At 42.0% G+C, this 18,798-nt stretch overlaps 1 protein-coding gene across 5 annotated transcripts in view; it reads left to right on the forward strand.

The window, feature by feature from the left end:
* idua (alpha-L-iduronidase) overlaps positions 1 to 18,798 on the forward strand; it is a 208,306-nt gene that overhangs the window by 115,136 nt on the left and 74,372 nt on the right. The gene's annotated exons all lie outside the window — the stretch shown is intronic.

An 18,798-nucleotide genomic window follows, 5' to 3' on the forward strand; every position in this document is an offset into this window, starting at 1 on the left:
CATTTGCTGCTTCAACATTCAAGACTAAGAACATTGTATGTCCTGATTGGCATCAAGAAAAGAGTAGTAACATCTAGGCATGATTATAATATCATATGGTGCTATGGAAATTTAGCTTCTGATGTTTCATTCATGATCATGTATCTGAGAGCTGCATAGGATGTTTTCTTATAACCATTATCAGTCTGAGAGGCACCCTTACACATTCTGTCTTTTTGAGCCTCCCATCATCATTCATTGTTGGAGGTGGGGAGAGCTGTGTTTGGTTCCTCCTCTGTTGGGGTGCCTGCTGACATCATCATGTCTGCTTCAGAGAAACAGGCACCTGAAGTGAGATTCCTAATCCCCCCTCTTGCATTGCATATTGGAATACAGGTTTGCAGGCATTTCCAGCAGGCACTGAGCATTCTGATGGACCTGGCTGTCAATGGTGGCCACCAACCGTAAGGTTAGTGTACTCCTCAGGCCTTCAATTTATTTAACTTAGCATCTCAGACAAACCTATCCATTTGCACAAAGACACGAATGGCCGATGCCATTGGTTCATTTTCTGCCTAGGGCTGAGAGGGTGCCTGGTCCCTGGCACTTTTTCTGAATAGCAGAGACCTGGTCATTTCTTCTTCAACCAGCTGTGGAGATGTGCCAGTGATGCACTCACCAGAATGTGCTGCCACACCTAATCTACAGAAAGAGCCCACTGAGATGAAAGTCAGAGCTGGTGGAGTGTGCAGGAAAAATATAACCAGGTATTGTCCAAGAGATCTCAGCTCCTTCCTCAGGAGTGGAGGAGGAGCTGATGCAGCAAGAGGCTGGCCTCTTTAGGCAGGAGACTGTGTAGGTTCCATTGGTGCCTGCATGAGAAAAATTAGGCCATTAGTTGCACAGTAGAGGTAGATGCTTATGCTACTTAAGAAAACATTCACAGTGGTAACAGTGGGAGAGCAGTGCAGTGCAGCACAGCACAATGAAGCCTAATTGATTGCCTGGACACAGATCTCTGCATCCCCACATGAGTGGTCACAACCTTTTCCTGCCAGTTTGAGGCTCATCTCATAGTGGTGAGCAGAAGAATGTCAGCTACCTTGCCACCCATCTTGGCTTTCTCCTTCATGGTGTGTGACAGTTTCTGTTGCAGTGAGGCAAAAAGAGAAATTGGGTGAAATTAAGGTGGCTAGAAGAACTGTTGTGGTGGTACAGGAACAGGAAAGGTGGTGAGGTATCCCTGGTGAGTGAGCAGGAAGTATAAAGAGAATAAAGTGTTAGTAGTTTTGGAAAATGAGGTGAGTGATGAGTCATGTCCTTAGCAATAATGGTCGAACACTACAGTATAAAGGGCTGTTCCTGATCTGCATCATTTGACTTGGTGTGCAGGTGGAATTGAAGTACGGCACCTGTGACATGAACATTGGAAGGTCCTGGCAGTAGTGAGCACTTCTGTCACTGCTGCTGCAATGATTGAATGATAAGGACGCTGTAGAACCTGAATGCATAATAAATGAAGTGAGCAGCAGATGATTGCTTGACAGAAGTTGCCATGTGTTATGGCAGAAAGCCCACTGTGAAACTCACCAAAGCCAAAAAGTGAGAGCATTCAGCCCCACATCATTCGTTTTTTGGTTACTGTGATGGTCAGTCATTGAATATTTTCAGAAGAGAAAGAAACACGTATACATATATATAGAGATAGTGTATATAAAACCTTATCATAAACAGCAAAAATAAAGATTCAGCATTTTTCTCCAGTAATATCCATTACAGACACCAAACACCAGTGAAGTATCATTCCTATCTTCACTCTAATTTCTTATTCAATTTACAAGGCCATGAACATGTCCTTTCTCTGAATTTCTCCATATTCACTAGATATGATTCTCTCTGTCTCTCTCCAAGACATGGACTCACTGACTTTTCTCACTGGACTCTAAGAAAAATAGCTCAGTGCTTTTTTTCAGTTACTTTGAATACTCTGCTGCTAAGCAGCATATATGCTAGTATGGATCTTTTCTTCTGAACTGAATCTGTTTCTGGACTCTCCATTTCTGGGTTGTAAAAGCTCAGTCGAATAAACACTTCAACAATTATACAGCACGGACCTTTGATCCACCAATCTCACCAGACATCATGTCTGGTCAATTAGGTTAAGTTACATGATTTTGTGGAAGTGCTGGTTTGACCAGCTTCACAGAACTGAAACCAAAAATCTCATTTATCTGTACTTCAGAATCTCAAGTCCTAAATAAAAAGAAAATATTATAATCCTGATCACACTTCAAGGAAAAGTATTGCCTGGGAAGCAAAAAGAATTAAAAGCAAAGTAGTGCAGAGATCTTAGAGATTGCAAGAACTGCAGATGCTGAAGTCAGAGACAACACAGTGTGGAGCTGGAGGAACACAGCAGGCCAGGTAGCATCAGAGGAGCAGGAAAGTTGACATTTCGGGTCGGGTCTGAAGAAGGGTCCCGACCCGAAACGACAACTTTCCTCCACCTCTGATGCTGCCTGGCCTGCTGTATTCCTCCAGTTCCACACTGTATTGCAGAGATCTGAGTTTTTTTCAAAAACTACATTCTTTAAATGAATTCTAAAAGAACAGAAATAGAATTGCTTTTTTCCTCCACTTCAACTTATGATCTGTGCACAGACCGCACTAATACTAGAGCAGGGAGCAGTGGAAGTTAGATGGAAAGTTAATGAAATTTTCCAATTCAGGATTAGAGCGGAAAGGAGCAGCTTCATTACACTGTATTAGACTGAAAAGAAAGATAAAAGCAAGGTCAAGATTCAAAAATGCAGGTTGCTGAAAGCTAAGGGTCATGTTTGCAGACTAACTATTGGTATTCCGCAGTCACCTTTTCTTTGTCTCCCCACTGTAGAGGAGACTACATTGTGAGCAGCAAGTACAAAATAATAAATTGAAAGACTTTTCATGTAAGTTGTTTCTTCATCTGGCCGTGGATAATGAAGAAAGGAGGCTAAAGGAGGTCTAAGTCCATGGTGAAGAGGAGACAGTTAGGGCCAGGAAATTGTAAACTGTTAGTGTCAGAGGGCATTGAAAGAATTTTGGATGCAGGTGGGAAGAGACTGGGGGAAAAAAGTTGAGAAAAGAAAGGAAGAAATTAGTTTAGTAGTGAGTGAAACAATAGGTATTTCAGACAGTTGTTTGTGAATTTTAGGAGAAATCATTCACTTTTGTCAGAGTTACAAATGATGTCACTATGTGGCTTTTGATGAGAACTGTTTTGGTACTGGGACAGAGATGGAAAGCTGATTGAAAAGATCAAGACATGGATTCATAGAAACCCTACTGTGTGGAAACAGGCCCTTCAGCCCAACAAGTCCACACTGACCCTCAGAGCTTTCCACCCAGACCCATCTCCCTATAACCCACCTAATCTACACATCCCTGAACACTATGGGCAATTTAGCATGGCCAATCCACCTAGCCTGCACATCTTTGGACTGTGGGAGGAAACCGGAGGAAACCATGCAGACACGGGGAGAATGTGCAAACTCCACACAGACAGTTGCCTGAGGGTGGAATCGAACCCAGGTCCCTGGCGCTGTGAGGCAGTAGTGCTAACCACTGTGCCACCATGCTGGCCCTTGAACATGAAGTTCCAGGAAATATTTGGAAGGTGATGCTGGGGAGGAAAGGGAGATTGAAGATGGGGTAGTAGATTGCAAGAATAGTGTTGTCAAACCTTTTTTTAAAGGAAAGATGATGACAACAAATCAAAGGAGAGAGGGACAGTACCTGACCTTTTTAATAAAATCAGTAGCATATCTACCAGGAAGGTAGGTTACTAGAAATAGAGTAGAGGGGCCAGTGGTAGGTCTCATGGACTCAGTGAGCTTGGAGATGGCATGAGGGTGGAGGGGATAAAAAGAGTGATTTGAGAAGACAGTTTGCAATAGAGGGAAAAACTGGGGCTATCTTTGCCTTTCAGGAGGATCATGGATTAGGGAAAAGTTTTGGCAGGTGAGGAAGACTTCATAGTTATTATGTGTGATTCAGCCAGACCTGGCAGTTAATAGGTAAACAAGTTGTCTGCTATTTCTATTTAAGTCGGAATCTCTTGGACATAGGAGATTGGAGATGAGGGTCATTTCAGAATGAATAACCAGAGTGAGATAGAATAATAGCTTTATCAGGGACCAGGATGGCATGGTTAGAAATGAGTGTACAATTCAGAAACTCAGTAGCTCAAGAAATACCCTAATAAACAGAAGGAAAAGAGTAGGATGATGCGATTTTGGAAGCACTTCTAAGTGAAGTAAATGGAATTGGGATTTGGGAGGACAGAGTTTAGGGAGAGAAAATATCAAAGCAAGTACAACAACAAAAGAGAGGGATCTAGGAGAAGTAAAGAAAAAATAATTACAACAAAGACAAAGAATTTGAGAAATAGAAGTGAATGGTCCAGACTGGCAGCTAAAGTGTGCACATGAATGGGCAAGGGAGACTAAAGTTTCATTGACCTGACGATACAACCATTATTAGAACACAGAAAATCCTGGTTTAAGTGGGGAATAGACTGGAGACAATTGGAGGGTGTTGAGGAAGCCCCATACTGGACTGAAGTTGATGTATGTTGTGTGGAGTTAATATGGAGAATTGACAAACTGTTGCCCAAATAGGAGATGCGCCAAGTGAAATGCAGACATTATTTGAGGTAGAGCAAAGCAGGATGCATTGTTCAAGATATTTCTGCAGGAATGAAATCAACTGCTGGGCAGTAAATTTGAGAATCACCATAAAACACCGAAGTGGCGGAGAAATGTAATGTGGCACACTTGAGTCAATCTCAAATCAGAAGCAGTATGTACCCAGAGCCAAGAAATATTAAAATGAATCTACTATCCAGAAATCTAAACTTTGGAGAAGGAAAAATTGGGTATAAAATGCACAAGGTGGCAGTGGGTGGTCAAGGATAAAGGTGCAGATAGAGGTGTTAAGGAGGTCCTAAGAAGTTAAAAATAGTTTATTTTCCTATGGATGGCCACACCACTATTAGAACCTGATTTTCAATTTAAAATCGTGTTAATTGGCTGTATATTTTGAGTAACTGAATATCACTGGGAATGCACCATCCTTATTCATCAATCACAAGTATTGCAATGAATGTTACACACGCCTTTCTAATAGATTTCAATGAAAAACTACTAGTTTCTTTTCTGGTCTAGTTCTGGACTGCTCTTGAATTAATGGACTGAAATGATTACTTTGCATTTTAACATTTAACTTAAAGGCTCATTAAACCTAACCAGATTTGTTTTTATTTTAACCAGTTGTTAATATTTAAAGGTCCTCTAGCTTCATTATTTAACATGGCTGTTATAATCAAAAAGCTTTAGCGTGTTCCCTCTAAATGTGCATTACTTGCAAGCAATGTTCAAAATTTCCAACTTTAATTGAATATTTCAGAAGAAGTAAAATTAAAATAACTAACTGTGAATGTTAGAACAATCATAGCATAAAAATCAGCACAGATCTTTCCAAAAATTAATTGCTGACTCATGAAATAAGTAACTTGTCACCTGATTTTCTGTCACATTTCTTCTAATATGCTGCTAAAATCCTTGCCTTCTAAGGATTCTGTCAATGTCTGTTATAAAACAGAGTAACCATGCCATCATCTAACTCTCAACAATTGTATATAGCTGTATAAATAATCATGCTGCTATTGCGAATGATGACCGTTGCAAGATGGTTATGTTTAAAAATGTCTCCATAAGCTTGAGGAGAAACAAAATGTTCAGGTTAGAGAGATGATGGTCTTACTAAACTATTGTCCAGACACAGGCCCATATGATCTGGTTGTCACAGAAAAAGAAACCCAAACTAAAACCCATTAACACAGAAAAGGAAAAAATGCTTTTTGGTCATATAGAGAGTGAGGCAAAAAGAACAGGAAAAGATTGTCTTTTGTTAACATTCCAACTTGGATGCTGATAAGAGCTGGTTTTGTCTTTGAAAACATGACTATCGATCAGACTGCACTTCCAGCGATTCAAGGAACAAGGAGTTGCTGAACTATGTTTTGCTGATAAACGGTGGATCTCGAGTACTGGGGCTGAGTAAAATGATTATAAGTAGAATCCCTATAGTGTGGAAACAGGCCCTTCAGCCCAACAAGTCCACACTGACCCTCAGAGCATCCCACCCAGACCCATCCCCCATAACCCACCTAATCTACACATCTCTGAACACTACGGGCAATTTAGCATGGCCAATCCACCTAACCTGCACATCTTTGGATAGTGGGAGGAAACCCACGCAGACACGGGGAGAATGTGCAAACTCCACACAGACAGTCGCCTGAGGGTGGAATTGAACCTGGTTCCCTGGTGCTGTGAGACAGCAGTGCTCCTCAAAGCACACTAGAAAATTCAACCAGTTTGCAGGGAGAAGTGAGCTTTCTGGGAGGATGGGAGTAACTTGGGACATAATCTTTTATGGTTACACATTTTCAAGTTCTGTAGTGCATGACAAAATACCTGGTAAGGTGAACAAATTACAAAAATTATTTCATGCAAAACTACTTTTTAATAGGTTAAGTTATGGTCTCAATAGGGTATGTAATACTGTCTTACAATAACACTCAAATGTCATTAAAATAAATGATCTTTTCATGAAGCTACTTGGCACCATGAGTAACCTTTACGACAAGTAATGTAATAAAATAGTTCCAAATGCTGATTAATAGAAGAAAATATTTTTTCTAACAATGGTATACATGACAGAACAACAATGATAGAACATGATTATGGAGATTTGGTCCAAAGGAGGAAGGAAGAATATTTAATATTCTTGGATACAAGTTGTTCAGGAATGCTAGGAAAGGAAGGCAAACATTTTAAAAAGTGCAATTAAATTGTTTGGTATGGTCTGTCAACAGCACTTAGTGGTTTAAAATAAAAGAACAAATTTGCAAGGGAAAACTATATGCCTGAGAGAAGAAAGCTACACTTCACAGAAAAAGAACAGCTATGGATAATTAAAGAGATAAGGGACAAGATAAAACTAAAAGAAAGCTTACAAAAAAATGAAAACAGCACAGGTCTTTATGAATGGGAAAGATACAAAGACCAGCAAAGGACCACAAAGCAGCTTATAAGAGCTGATGAAAGGGACTATGCAAGGAAACTTACCAGGGATCAAAATCAATAAGAAGAAATTTTATAGTTACATAAAGGGAAAGCGGATGGTCAGGAGCAATGTTGACCCACTAATGACTATGGAAAAATGGCAAAATGTTGAATAATTACTTTGCCTCATTTATCTTTGTAACAAGATCTAGACAATATCCAGGCTTGGACTGGCAAGTGGCAAGTAAAATTTATGCCACACAAATGTCAGGCAACGATCTTCTCCAGTTAGGGACAATCTAACCACCACCCCTTGACTTCCATTGGTGTTACCATCGGCAGATCCCCCACTATCAACATTCTGGGGGTTATTATTGTCCAGAAACTCAACTGGACTCGCCTTAGTGACTACAAGAGTAGGTCAGAGATTAGGAAAACTGCAGCGAGTAACTTGCCTCCTGACTCCCCAAGCCTGTTCAGTATCTACAAGGCACAAGTCAGGAATGTGATGGAATACTTGCCACTTGCCTGGATGGGTGATGTTCCAACAGCACTCAAGAAACATGACACAATCTGGGACAAAGCAGCCCACTTGATTGACACCACATCCACAAGTATCCACCCCCTCCACCACTGATGTTCAGTAATAGCATTGTGTACCATCTACAAAATGCACTGCAGAAATTCACCAAAGATCCTTAGACAGCATCTTCCAAAAGCACAACCATTTCCAGCTGGAAGGACAAGGACAAGAAGCACTACCACCTGAAAGTTCCCTTCCAAGCCACTCTCCATCATGACGTGGAAATATATTGCCATTCCTTCACTGTCACTGGGTCAAGATCCTGTAATTCCTTTCCGAATGGCATTGTGACTGTACATTCAGCATGTAGACTGCAGCTGTTCAAAAAGGCAGTTCACTAATACCTTCCCGAGGGCAACTTGGGATGGGCAATAAATGCTAACCAGTCAGCAAAGCCAACATCCTACAACTGAATTTTAAAATAAGTATTTATAGTAGTAAAGGAAAATAGGTTGCTGGAAGTGCCAAGGAAATTACTAGTGGTTTGGGGACCACGACTGAATAAAATTAACATTACGTAAAACATTGGTAATGAGGAAATTAGTGGAATTTAAGAATGATAAATTTCCAAGTCCTGACGGTTTCCATCTGGGACCATGAAAGGAAGTAGGAGAGTATGTTGTATGTATCCTAAATATTAAGAGTTCTCTAGATATAGGAGTCATGGAAAATTCACATGTCTCTGCTTTTTAAGAAGGGCAAAAGAAGAAAACCAAGGGATTATAGACCAGTTAGCCTGACAGCTGTGGTGGGGAAATTGTTTGAATCTGTAATCAATGTTAGGATACCTGAACACCTTAAAAATTCTCAGTTAATCAGGGGAGTCAACATAGATTCATGACAGATAGATAATGTCTGACAAACCTCGTTGGGGTTTTTTGAAGAGATGACTAAGGTAATTGAGAGAAGACTGTATCTGTGGATGTTGTTTATATGGACTTCCAGAAGGCATTTGATAAAGTCCCACATAAGACACTATTATGTAAGATAGAAGCCCACGGAATTGAGGGCAAATTAGTGACATGGCTGGGAAATTGGTTGAGTGGCAGGTAACCGCAAGTAGGGATAATGGATAGTTACTCAAATCGGCAGGATGTGACCAGTTGTGGCTTACAATGATCTGAGTTAGAGCCTCAAATTTGCTGATGACACAAAGTTGGGCAGCATTGTAGACAGTGTAGATGACAGTATAAAATTACAAACTGATATTGATAGACTAAGTGAATGGGCAAAACCGTAGTAGATGGATTTCGATGTAAGTAAGTGTGAGGTTATCAGTTTTGGACTGACAAACGATAACTCAGGCTACTTCCCAGATGGTATGAAGTTAAAAGAGTGGCATAGATCCTTAAAATGGCACAAGCAGGTGTGGAAAATAACCAAGAAAGCTAATGGAATGCTGGCCTTTATGTGTAGAGGACTGGAGTACAAGGATCGAGACATCATGCTATAGTTATACAAAACACAGATTAGACCCCACATGGAGTATTGTGAGCAGATGGCCTTGGAAGGAGTACAACGTAGATTTACAAGAATTATACCTGGACTTCAGGGGTTAAGTTGTGAGGACAGATTATACAATTTAGGCCTGTTTTCTCCAGAATTCAGAAGGTTAAGTGGTTGATCTGATCAAAGTCTTCAAGATATAAAAAGGAAAAAACAAGGTAGATAAAGAGAAACTATTTCCACTGGTTGGAGATTCTAGACTAGTTCAAGAATTAGGGCCAGACCATTCAGGAGAGTTATTAGGAAGTACTGCTGCACAAAAGGAGTTGTATAGATTTGGAACTCTCTTCCAGAAAAGGCAGTGGATGCTGGAACAGTTGTTAATTTTAAATCCAAGATAGATAATTCTTTTGTTGAATAAAGGTATTAAGAGATATGGAGACATTTAGAGACCAAAAACAATTATATGGATTCAGGCCATAGATCAGCCATGATCTCATTGACTGGTAGAACAGGTTTGAAGGGCTGAATGGCCTACGTCTGGTCCTATGTTCCTATGAATAACAAAGAGGTGCAAGAATTATAATCTAGTTACAATAGAAGACTTTACTACTAGTCAGATCTTTATTCAGGTAATTAATGTAAAGGGCAAAGAAGGTAATTACAGAGAAGGGCAGAGAAGGACAAGAATTTCCAAAGCATGTTCAAGACAATATTCTACGGCAATCTCCTTCCCATCTAACAACACATTACTAGACCTGGTTCTCGAGAATGAAATGGACCAAGTATAAAAAGTCTTGAGAGGAATATTTTGTGCACATTGATCATTGTATCATTAGTTGGGGACGGAGAACCAACTTCAAACTGATAAGAATGGACCTGAGCAAGATTGCAATTGAACAGTGCACTGCTTTAAAAACATTAATTTGGGAGTTGTCAAGGTACATTTGTACATAGGAAAAAGGTAAGACAAACAAATACAGAGCTCCCTGGATGGAAAGAGATGGAGATTAAAATGAAAGACTATAACAGGTATCAAGTAAATAGTATAGCTGAGAACCAAAAAGTTTCAGAGGGGAATATACAAAGTAAACAGGAGAGCAAAGAAAAAATATAAGATGAGACTGGCAGCTAAAATGAAAGGAAATGTAAGTCTTCCATACGCATATAAAAGGCGTGTTAAAAGGAAGGAATGGAGTTGATTCAGTATCAAAAAGGAGGACTTTCAAGTGGATAAAGGACATGGCTGAGATTTTAATGAGTACATTGTATCTGGCTTTACAAAGAAGGTGCTAAACTGCCTATGGAAAAGGAGGTTTCATTTCAAGGATTTAAACCCTAAACAAAAAGAACAAAAAATCTGGGATGCTGGAAATTGGAAACAAAAACAGCAATTGCTAGAAAAACTCAGCAGGTCTGCAGCAGCTGTAGAGAGAAAGCAGAGTTAACGTTTTGGGTCCAATGACCCTCCTTCAGCACTGTTCTCTAGAATTCAGAAGATTAAGGGGTGTTCTGAAGAAGGATCACTGGATTCGCTGTTATTATTGCTTTTAGTTTGTTTATTACAGTAAAGGTCTTAAAACTTAATCTTGTGTAATCATTCCAGTCAGTCTCTAGAAATTCAAATAACTTTCTAAAAGTTATTGGTCTCTATGTGGAATAGTAATATAATTTTTATCTAACATAGAAACATAGAAGCTAGGAGCAGGAAGAGGCCATTCGGCCCTTCAAGCCTACTCTGCCATTCTTCATGGTCATGGCTGATTATACAACTCACTAGCCTTAATCCTGCTTTGTCCCCATAACCTTGATGCCATTAGCCCCAAGTGCTGTATCTAGTCACCTTTTGAATACATTCAATGTTTTGACATCAACTACTTCCTGTGGTAATGAATTTCACAGGCTCACCACTCTTTGGGTGAAGAAATGTCTCCTCATCTCCGTCCTAAATCGTCTACCCGGAATCCTCATACTGTGACACCTAGTTCTGGACACACCCACCATCGGGAACATCCTCCCTGCATCTACCCTGCCAAGTCCTGTTAGAATTTTATAAGTCTCTATGAGACCCCCCTCTAGTCAATCTCCTAATACATCGGACCCACTGTCCCCGGAATCAGCCTGGTAAACCGTCGTTGCACTCCCTCGAGAGCAAGAGCATCCTTCCTCAGAAAAGTAGACCAAACTGCACACAATATTCTAGGTGTGGCCTCACCAAGGCACACTATAACTGCAACAACACATCCCTGCTCCTGTACTTGAAACCTGTCACAGTGAAGGCCAACATACCATTTATCTTTACCATCTGCTGCACCTGCATGCTTACCTTCAGTAACTGGCACACGAGGACACCCAGGTCCCACTGCACACTCCACTCTCCCAAGTTACAGCCATTCAGGTAGATTTCTGAAGAAGTGTCCTGACCCGAAACGTCAACTTTCCTGCTCCTCTGATGCTGCCTGACCTGCTGTGCTCCTCCAGCTCCACACTGTGTAATCTCTGACTCCAGCATCGGCAGTTCTTATTATCTCTGAGTAAGCTGCCTTCTTGTTTTTGCTTCCAAAGTGAATAACCTCATATTTATTCAAATTATACTGCATCTGCCATTGATTTTCCCACTCACCCAACCTATCAATATCATGCTGAAGGGTCCCTGCATCATTGTCACAGTACACCCTCCCACCCAACTTAGTATCATCTGCAAACTTGGAGATGTTCATTTTGTTCCCTCATCCAAATCATTAACATATATTGTGAATAGCTGGGGCCCCAACACCGATCCCTGTGGCAGCCTATTAATTACTGCCTGCCAATTTGAAAAAGACCCATTAATTCCTACACTTTGCTTCCTCTCTGCCAACCAGTTTCCTATCCATCTCAATACACTTCCCCCAATCCCATGCGCTTTAATCTTTCACATTAATCTCTTATGTGGGACTTTGTCAAATGCAAATCTGAAAGTCCAAATATACTACAACAACTGGCTCCCCTTGTCAACTCTATGTGTTACATCATCATAGTATTCCAACAGATTTGTCAAGCATGATTTCCCATTCATAAATCCATGCTGACTCTGTCTGATCTTGCCACTGCTTTCTAAATGCTCTGCTATAAAATCCTTACAATGGATTCAAGAACTTTCCCCACTATCGATGTTGGGCTCACTGGTCTATAATTCCCTGTTTTCTCTGTACCTCCCTTTTCAAATATTGGAGTGACATTAGTCACTGTCCGATCTGCAGGGACTGTTCCAGAGTTTATAGAATCCTGGAAGATGACCACCAATGTATCCACTATTTCTAGAGCTACTTCCTTAAGTACTCTGGGATGTAGATTATCAGGCCCTGGGGATTTATTGGCCATCAATCCCAACAATTTTCCCAGCACCGTTGCTCTGCTAATATTGATCTCACTTAGTTCTTTTCTCTCACTAAATCTTGCATCCTCCAACAATTCTGGGAAGTGATTTGTGTCCTCTTTTGTGAAGACAGAACCAAAGTATGTTCCTCAGCCATTTCTTTGTCCCCTATTGTACATTTCCCCTTTTCTGTCTGTAGGGGACCTGTATTTGACTTTACCAATCTCTTTCTCTTCACGTACCTATAGAAACTCTTAGCATCAGTCTTTATGCTCCCTGCAAGCTTACTCTCATACTCAGTTTTCCCCTTGTTAATCAATTCCTTGGTCCTTCTTTGTTGAATTCTAAACTGCTCCTACTTTTAGAAATTTAGGAAATAGTTCCTGGGTGGAGGAAACAGAGAGGAGCACAGATTGCAAGGAAAAGGGACAATTAAATAGCTGTACTATTTTGTTATTTGAAAGGGAAATTGAATCTTTATTTTCTCTTACAAGTTTCCAATAAATTAAATGATTGCAGCATTGACTTACAGTTCTGGAAGCCGCTGCAAGCACATACTTCAGAGATCCATGCAGCAATGCTGGAGGCTACTTTTCAATTTTTCTCCTATTTGGGGAATCAGTGAGCAAATGTCAGAAAGACGAGGTGTCAGACAACAGTAAACATGATTTAAACAATAATTCCAATCAATAAATCACTAATGTAAGTGAATAATTACTAGTGCACGCACACACATGTGCGCACACAAACTCTTACCCAATGCCTCCTTTACACATTGTCCTTAACTTACCATCTGCCTCACCCTCTTTCTTCCTATCCCCTCCCCAGACTCTCTCTGTCTTTCCTCCCTCCCACTTACCCCCTCTCACTCCCACAATCGCTTTCAGCTTTCCTTACACACTCTGTTTCCCTCCACCTCCCCTACATCCATCTACTCTTTTTCCTTCCTACCCCTTCTGTCACACACACACACGCTCTATCTCCCTCATTCTCTCCCACTCACCAGTGCTGTCCCTCCCACTCTCAATCTTACCATTCCTCACAGACTGTCTCTTCCACCCTCTCCTGACATTCTTTCCCTTCTTTACCTCATCCCTCTTTCACACTCTTTCTCTCCCCTCACATATGATCTCTGACTCTTTTTCACACTCACAATCTCGCCATCCTTCCCACTCTCTCCCTACCTCTTTCTTTCCTTCCTTTACACTCTCTCTTTTCTTCCTCACACACTGTCCTTATCTTCCTCCCCCATTCTGACTCCTTTTCTTCTTCCTTCAACTTCTCTCTCCGTCCCTCAAATTCTCTTATCTGCTCCATCCTCTCGCACTCAATCTCCAACCCCCCCCACCGTGATCTTTCAACCATCCAGCACCCTCATCCAATCTCTCCCTCACAGTCTGTCTCCCTTACACGCTCTGTCTTCTGCCTTACTTACTGTTATGATCTCTCTCCCTCCCTCTCTCCCAATCCTTCCCTTCACACAATCTCTCCCTTACGTGCATGTGCTCACTTGCTGTCTCTCTCTCTCTCACACACACACACACACGCACTGTGCCCATGCCTCATGCACTTTCCTTCCAGTTTCCTCCCTTGCCTTCTCTCTGTCCTGTTCTCTCTAACACTTTCTTTCTCTCTTTCTCCTGCCCCCTCTCTCTCTCATTCTCTTTCTTTCCTGTCCTCTTCCCTACCTCTCTCTCCCTTCTCTCTCCTCTTTCACCCTTCCCTCCCTGTTTGCCCCCTTCCTTTCTTTCTTTATCCCTCTCTTCATCTCCTCTTTCCCTCCTAGTCACTCCCTTCCACTCTCACCATCTCTCCACTCTCACCATCTCCCCACACTCCCTCGCTCCCATCTCCCTCGGTCCCCCGATCACTCTATCACTCACTTTCTCCCTTCTCTTTCCTTCTCTCACTCACTCACCCTTTCCACTTGCCCTACTCTTGCTCTGTCTCTCATTCAACCTCTTTCTCCACAATCTCTCCACCTCCCTTACACATTCTCCCCCTCATTTTTCTCTGTCCCTCACTCTCCCACCCTCTTTCCATCTCTCATTCTTTCTCCCTCCCAACCTTTGCCTTTTCCTCATCATCTCTCTTTCTCTCCTCCTCATTTTTGTTTCTTCCCCCATCCTCCATCTCACTCATTCTCTCTCTCCATCCAATATTCTTGGCCTCTCTCACTTTTTCTGTCACTCCTTCACTGTTTCTGTCCCCTCACTCCTTCAGTCTCTTTCTCCTCCTTCCCTCATGCTCTTTCTCTCACTTCCTCCTCTCCCCCTCTCTTTCTCTGTCTCTCTCACTCACTCTCTCTTTCGCTCTTACTCTTCACAACATCTCAGTTGCACATATGTGCAGTCTCACAACGGTGCACATTCGGAAGGTTGCTCTGCCATCTTGACTGTTGTGCCGAACATTACGCCAAATTAACCTAATCTCTTCAGCCTGCCCTTAGACCATATCACTATATTCCTTACATAAAAGTATCTTAAACACCACTATCGTATCTGCCTCCACTGCCATCCCTGGCAGCGCATTCCACACTCCTACCACTCTTTTGTAAAAAAATCTTGCCCTACACATCTCCTTTAAACTTTCCCCCTCTCACCTTAAATGTATGCCCCCTAGTATTAGATGTTTCAAATCTGGGAAAAAGATTCTGACTGTCAACTCTATCTATGCATCTGATAATTTTATAGGCTTCTATCAAGTCCCCCCTCAGCCTCTGCTGCTCCAGAGAAAGCAACCTGAGTTTTCCTAGCCTCTCCTTATTGTTCATACCCTCTAATCCAGTCAGCATCCCGGTAAACCTCTTCTGCACCCTCTCCAAAACCTTCACATTTTTCCTGTAATATGGCAACCAGAATTGAACACAGTAGTCTGCCTGTTAGCCTAACCAAAATCTTATAAAGCTGCAACATGACATCCTGACTCTTGTACTTAGTTCCCCGACCAGTAAAGTCAAGCAGGCTATATGCCTTCTTTACCACCTTATCTATTTGCATGGCCACTTTCAGGGACCTATGGTCTTGAATCCCAAGATCCCACTGTACATCAATTCTGTTCAGGGTCCTGACATTAACTGTATACTCTTCCTTAACATTGATCTTCCAAAGTTCAGCACCTCATACTTATACGGATTAAACTGCATCTGCCATTTTTCCACCCATATCTGCAACTGATCTATATCCCATTGTATCCTTTGACAACCTTCTACACTATCCATAACTCCACCAGTTTTTGTATCATCTGCAAACTTACTAACCCATCCATCTACATATTCATCCAAGTCATTTATATATATATTACAAACAGCAGAGGTCCCAGTACAGATCCCTGCAGAACACAACTACTCACTGATCTCAGCCTGAAAAACAACCATCTACCGCTACTCTCTGCCTTCTATGGGCAAGCTAATTCTGAATCCACGTGGCCAAGTCACCATGGATCCCATGCATCTTAATCTTCTGGATGAGCCTGCCAAGAGGGACTTTGTTGAAAGCTTTACTAAAATCCATGTAGACAACATCTACTGCTCCACTCTCTGAAGACTTTTGTCACCTACTTGAAAAATTCAATCAAGTTATTAAGACATGACCTGCCCAGCACAAAGCCATGCTGACTGTCTCTAATTAGGCAATGATTTTCCAAAAACATGTAAATCCCATCCCTGTGAATTCTCTCCAATAGCTTCCCAATCACCACTGTGAGACTCACCAGTCTATAGTTTCCTGGATTATCCCTATTTCCCTTCTTGAATAGAAGAACAACATTAGCTACACAGCAGTCCTCCAGGACCTCTCCAGTGGCTAATGTGGATACAAAGATCTTTATCAAGCGATCTCCTTGCTTGCTTCTCTTTAAACAACCTGGGGCTCTGGGGGAATATCCACCATAATACTCTTCAAGAGACGCAACACCACTTCTTTCTAGAGCCAAACTGCCCTAGCGTATAAGTGTGCTCCATACAAATCTCACTGTCCTCCATATCATTCTCCTTATTGAATATTGACGCAAAGTATTCATTTAGGATCTCACGTACATCCTCTGCCATCAAACAGAAGTTCTCCCCTTTATCTTTGAGTGATCTGAACTTTTCCCTAATTGTCCTCTTGTTTTTAATGTATGTACAGAATGCTTTGGGATTCTCTTTAACCCTACTTGCCAAGGCCATTTCATAGCCTTGTATTGCTCTCCGAATTCCCTGCTTGAGTTCTTTCCTACTTTCCTTATATTCCTCATGGACCCTGTCCGATTTTAAATTTCTAAACCTTACACATGCTTCTTTTTTTTCTTTTGCCTAAATTCATAACCTCCCTCGTTAGGCAAGGGTCCCTTACCTTGCCATCCTTGTCCTTCCTCCTTACTGGATATACTGGTCCTGAACTGTCATCAGCTGGTCTTAAACAATTCCCACGTGTCAAACGTGGACTTGTCTGATAACTTGCCTAGCTCCTGCCTAATACCAAAGTAATTTGCCCTCCCCCAATTTAGTATCTTGTCACAATGTCCTGACTTATCCTTATTCATAGCCATCTTAAAACTTAAGGGGTCGTGATCACTGTTTCCAAAATGCTCTGCCACTGAAAGGTCAGTTACTTGCCAGACTCATTAGCCAGTACAAGGCACAGTTCGGCCCCTCCTCCAGTTGGATTATCCACATACTGCTTCAAGAAATCCCCTTGGATGCACTTAACAAATCTTGCCCCATCTAAGCCTCTTGCTTGGGGAAGTTAAAGTTGCCCACTGTGACAGCTCTTTTTATTATATTTTTCCAATATCTGCCTACGTATTTGTTCCTCAATGCCTCGGTGGCTGTTCGGAGCCTATGGTATAGCCCTAAGAGGGTGATTGCACCCATCTTATTTTTGAGCTGTACCCATATTGCCTCAGTGGATGAGCCCTCCAGTATGTCCTCTCTAAGTGCAGATGTAATATTCTCCCTGATTAGTAATGCAACTCCTCCACCTCCTTTACCTTCCTATCTCATCTAAAACAATGAAACCCTGGAACGTTGAGGAGCCAGTCCTATCACCCTCTCAACCAAGTCCCTGTAAAGGCCACAACATTATAGTCTCATGTACTAATCCAGACTGATAGCTCATCTGCCTCACCTTTAATACTCCTTGCATTGAAATAAACACACTGCAGCCCATTAGCACCATCGTGTTTATTTACCTGTCTCTGCCTGTCCTTTCTTTCTGATTTACTGGTCCTAACATGTACCTTCCCCTCAATCTGTCTAATTGCTGACATGCTGTTCTGGTTCCCAGCCCACTGCCACTCTAGTTAAACCCTCCAGAGTAGCATTACCGAATCTTCCTGCTAGGATATTGGTTCCCTTCCAGTTTACCTGCAACCTATCCCTCTTGTATGAGTCACCCCTGCCCCAGAAGAGGTCCCAATGATCTAAGGACCTGAAACCTTGCCCCCTCCGCCAGCCCCTTAGCCACGCATTCATCACTCCTATCTTTGTATTTTTTGCCTAACTAACACGTGGCACTGTTAGTAACCCAGAGAATACGACTCTCCATGTCCTGCTTTCCAGCCTCTTTTCTATCTCCCTGTACTCCACAGGACCTGATCCCTCTTTTTACTTATGTTGTTGGTACTAATGTGCACAATGACGTCAAGCTGCTCAGTCTTCCCCTTGAGAATTATCTGCAACAGCACAGAGACATCCTTAACCCTGGCAGCAGACAGGCAGCACACCATCCTGGAGTCTTGAACATGGCAACAGAAACACCATTCTGTCCCATAACTGGCGAATCTCCTACCACTCTCGTTTGCTTGGATCTTGGCTGACCCTGCTTTACAGCAGAGGCAGTTATGGTGCCACAGGCTTGTCTGCTGCTGTTATACTACCCTGAAAGGCTGTCTCCAACCACTACCACGTACCCCAACGTTAAACCTGTTAAAGAGGGACATAGCTGTAGGAGACTCCTACCTGACTGAACTTGTGGTGTTACTAGCACCTTGTAACTAGTGTCTATCATACTCTCTGGCCCCTGTATGTTCCACAGTGTTTCCAACTGCCACTCCAACTGAACAACATGAACAGTTGCAGCCGGTCATGCTTCCTGCAGACAGTCATCAGGGACACTATAGACTGCTTCCTGATCTCCCACATCTGGCAGGAGGAGCACACCACTGCCTATGGGCCATCTCTGCCCCTTTACACTAAGAAAGATGGAAGAATCTTACCTTGCTCGCCTCACTCATTGAACCCTAGTTCACTTAAGCCTGCACTTATACCAACTAACAGTACTAACTGGTTACTTAAATTACAACTTAATCTTTACAAACAGACCTATGGTCCATCCCTTGCA

Source organism: Rhincodon typus, chromosome 1, assembly GCF_021869965.1.
Source record: "Rhincodon typus isolate 14 chromosome 1, sRhiTyp1.1, whole genome shotgun sequence".
NCBI classification, from domain to species: Eukaryota; Metazoa; Chordata; class Chondrichthyes; order Orectolobiformes; family Rhincodontidae; genus Rhincodon; species Rhincodon typus.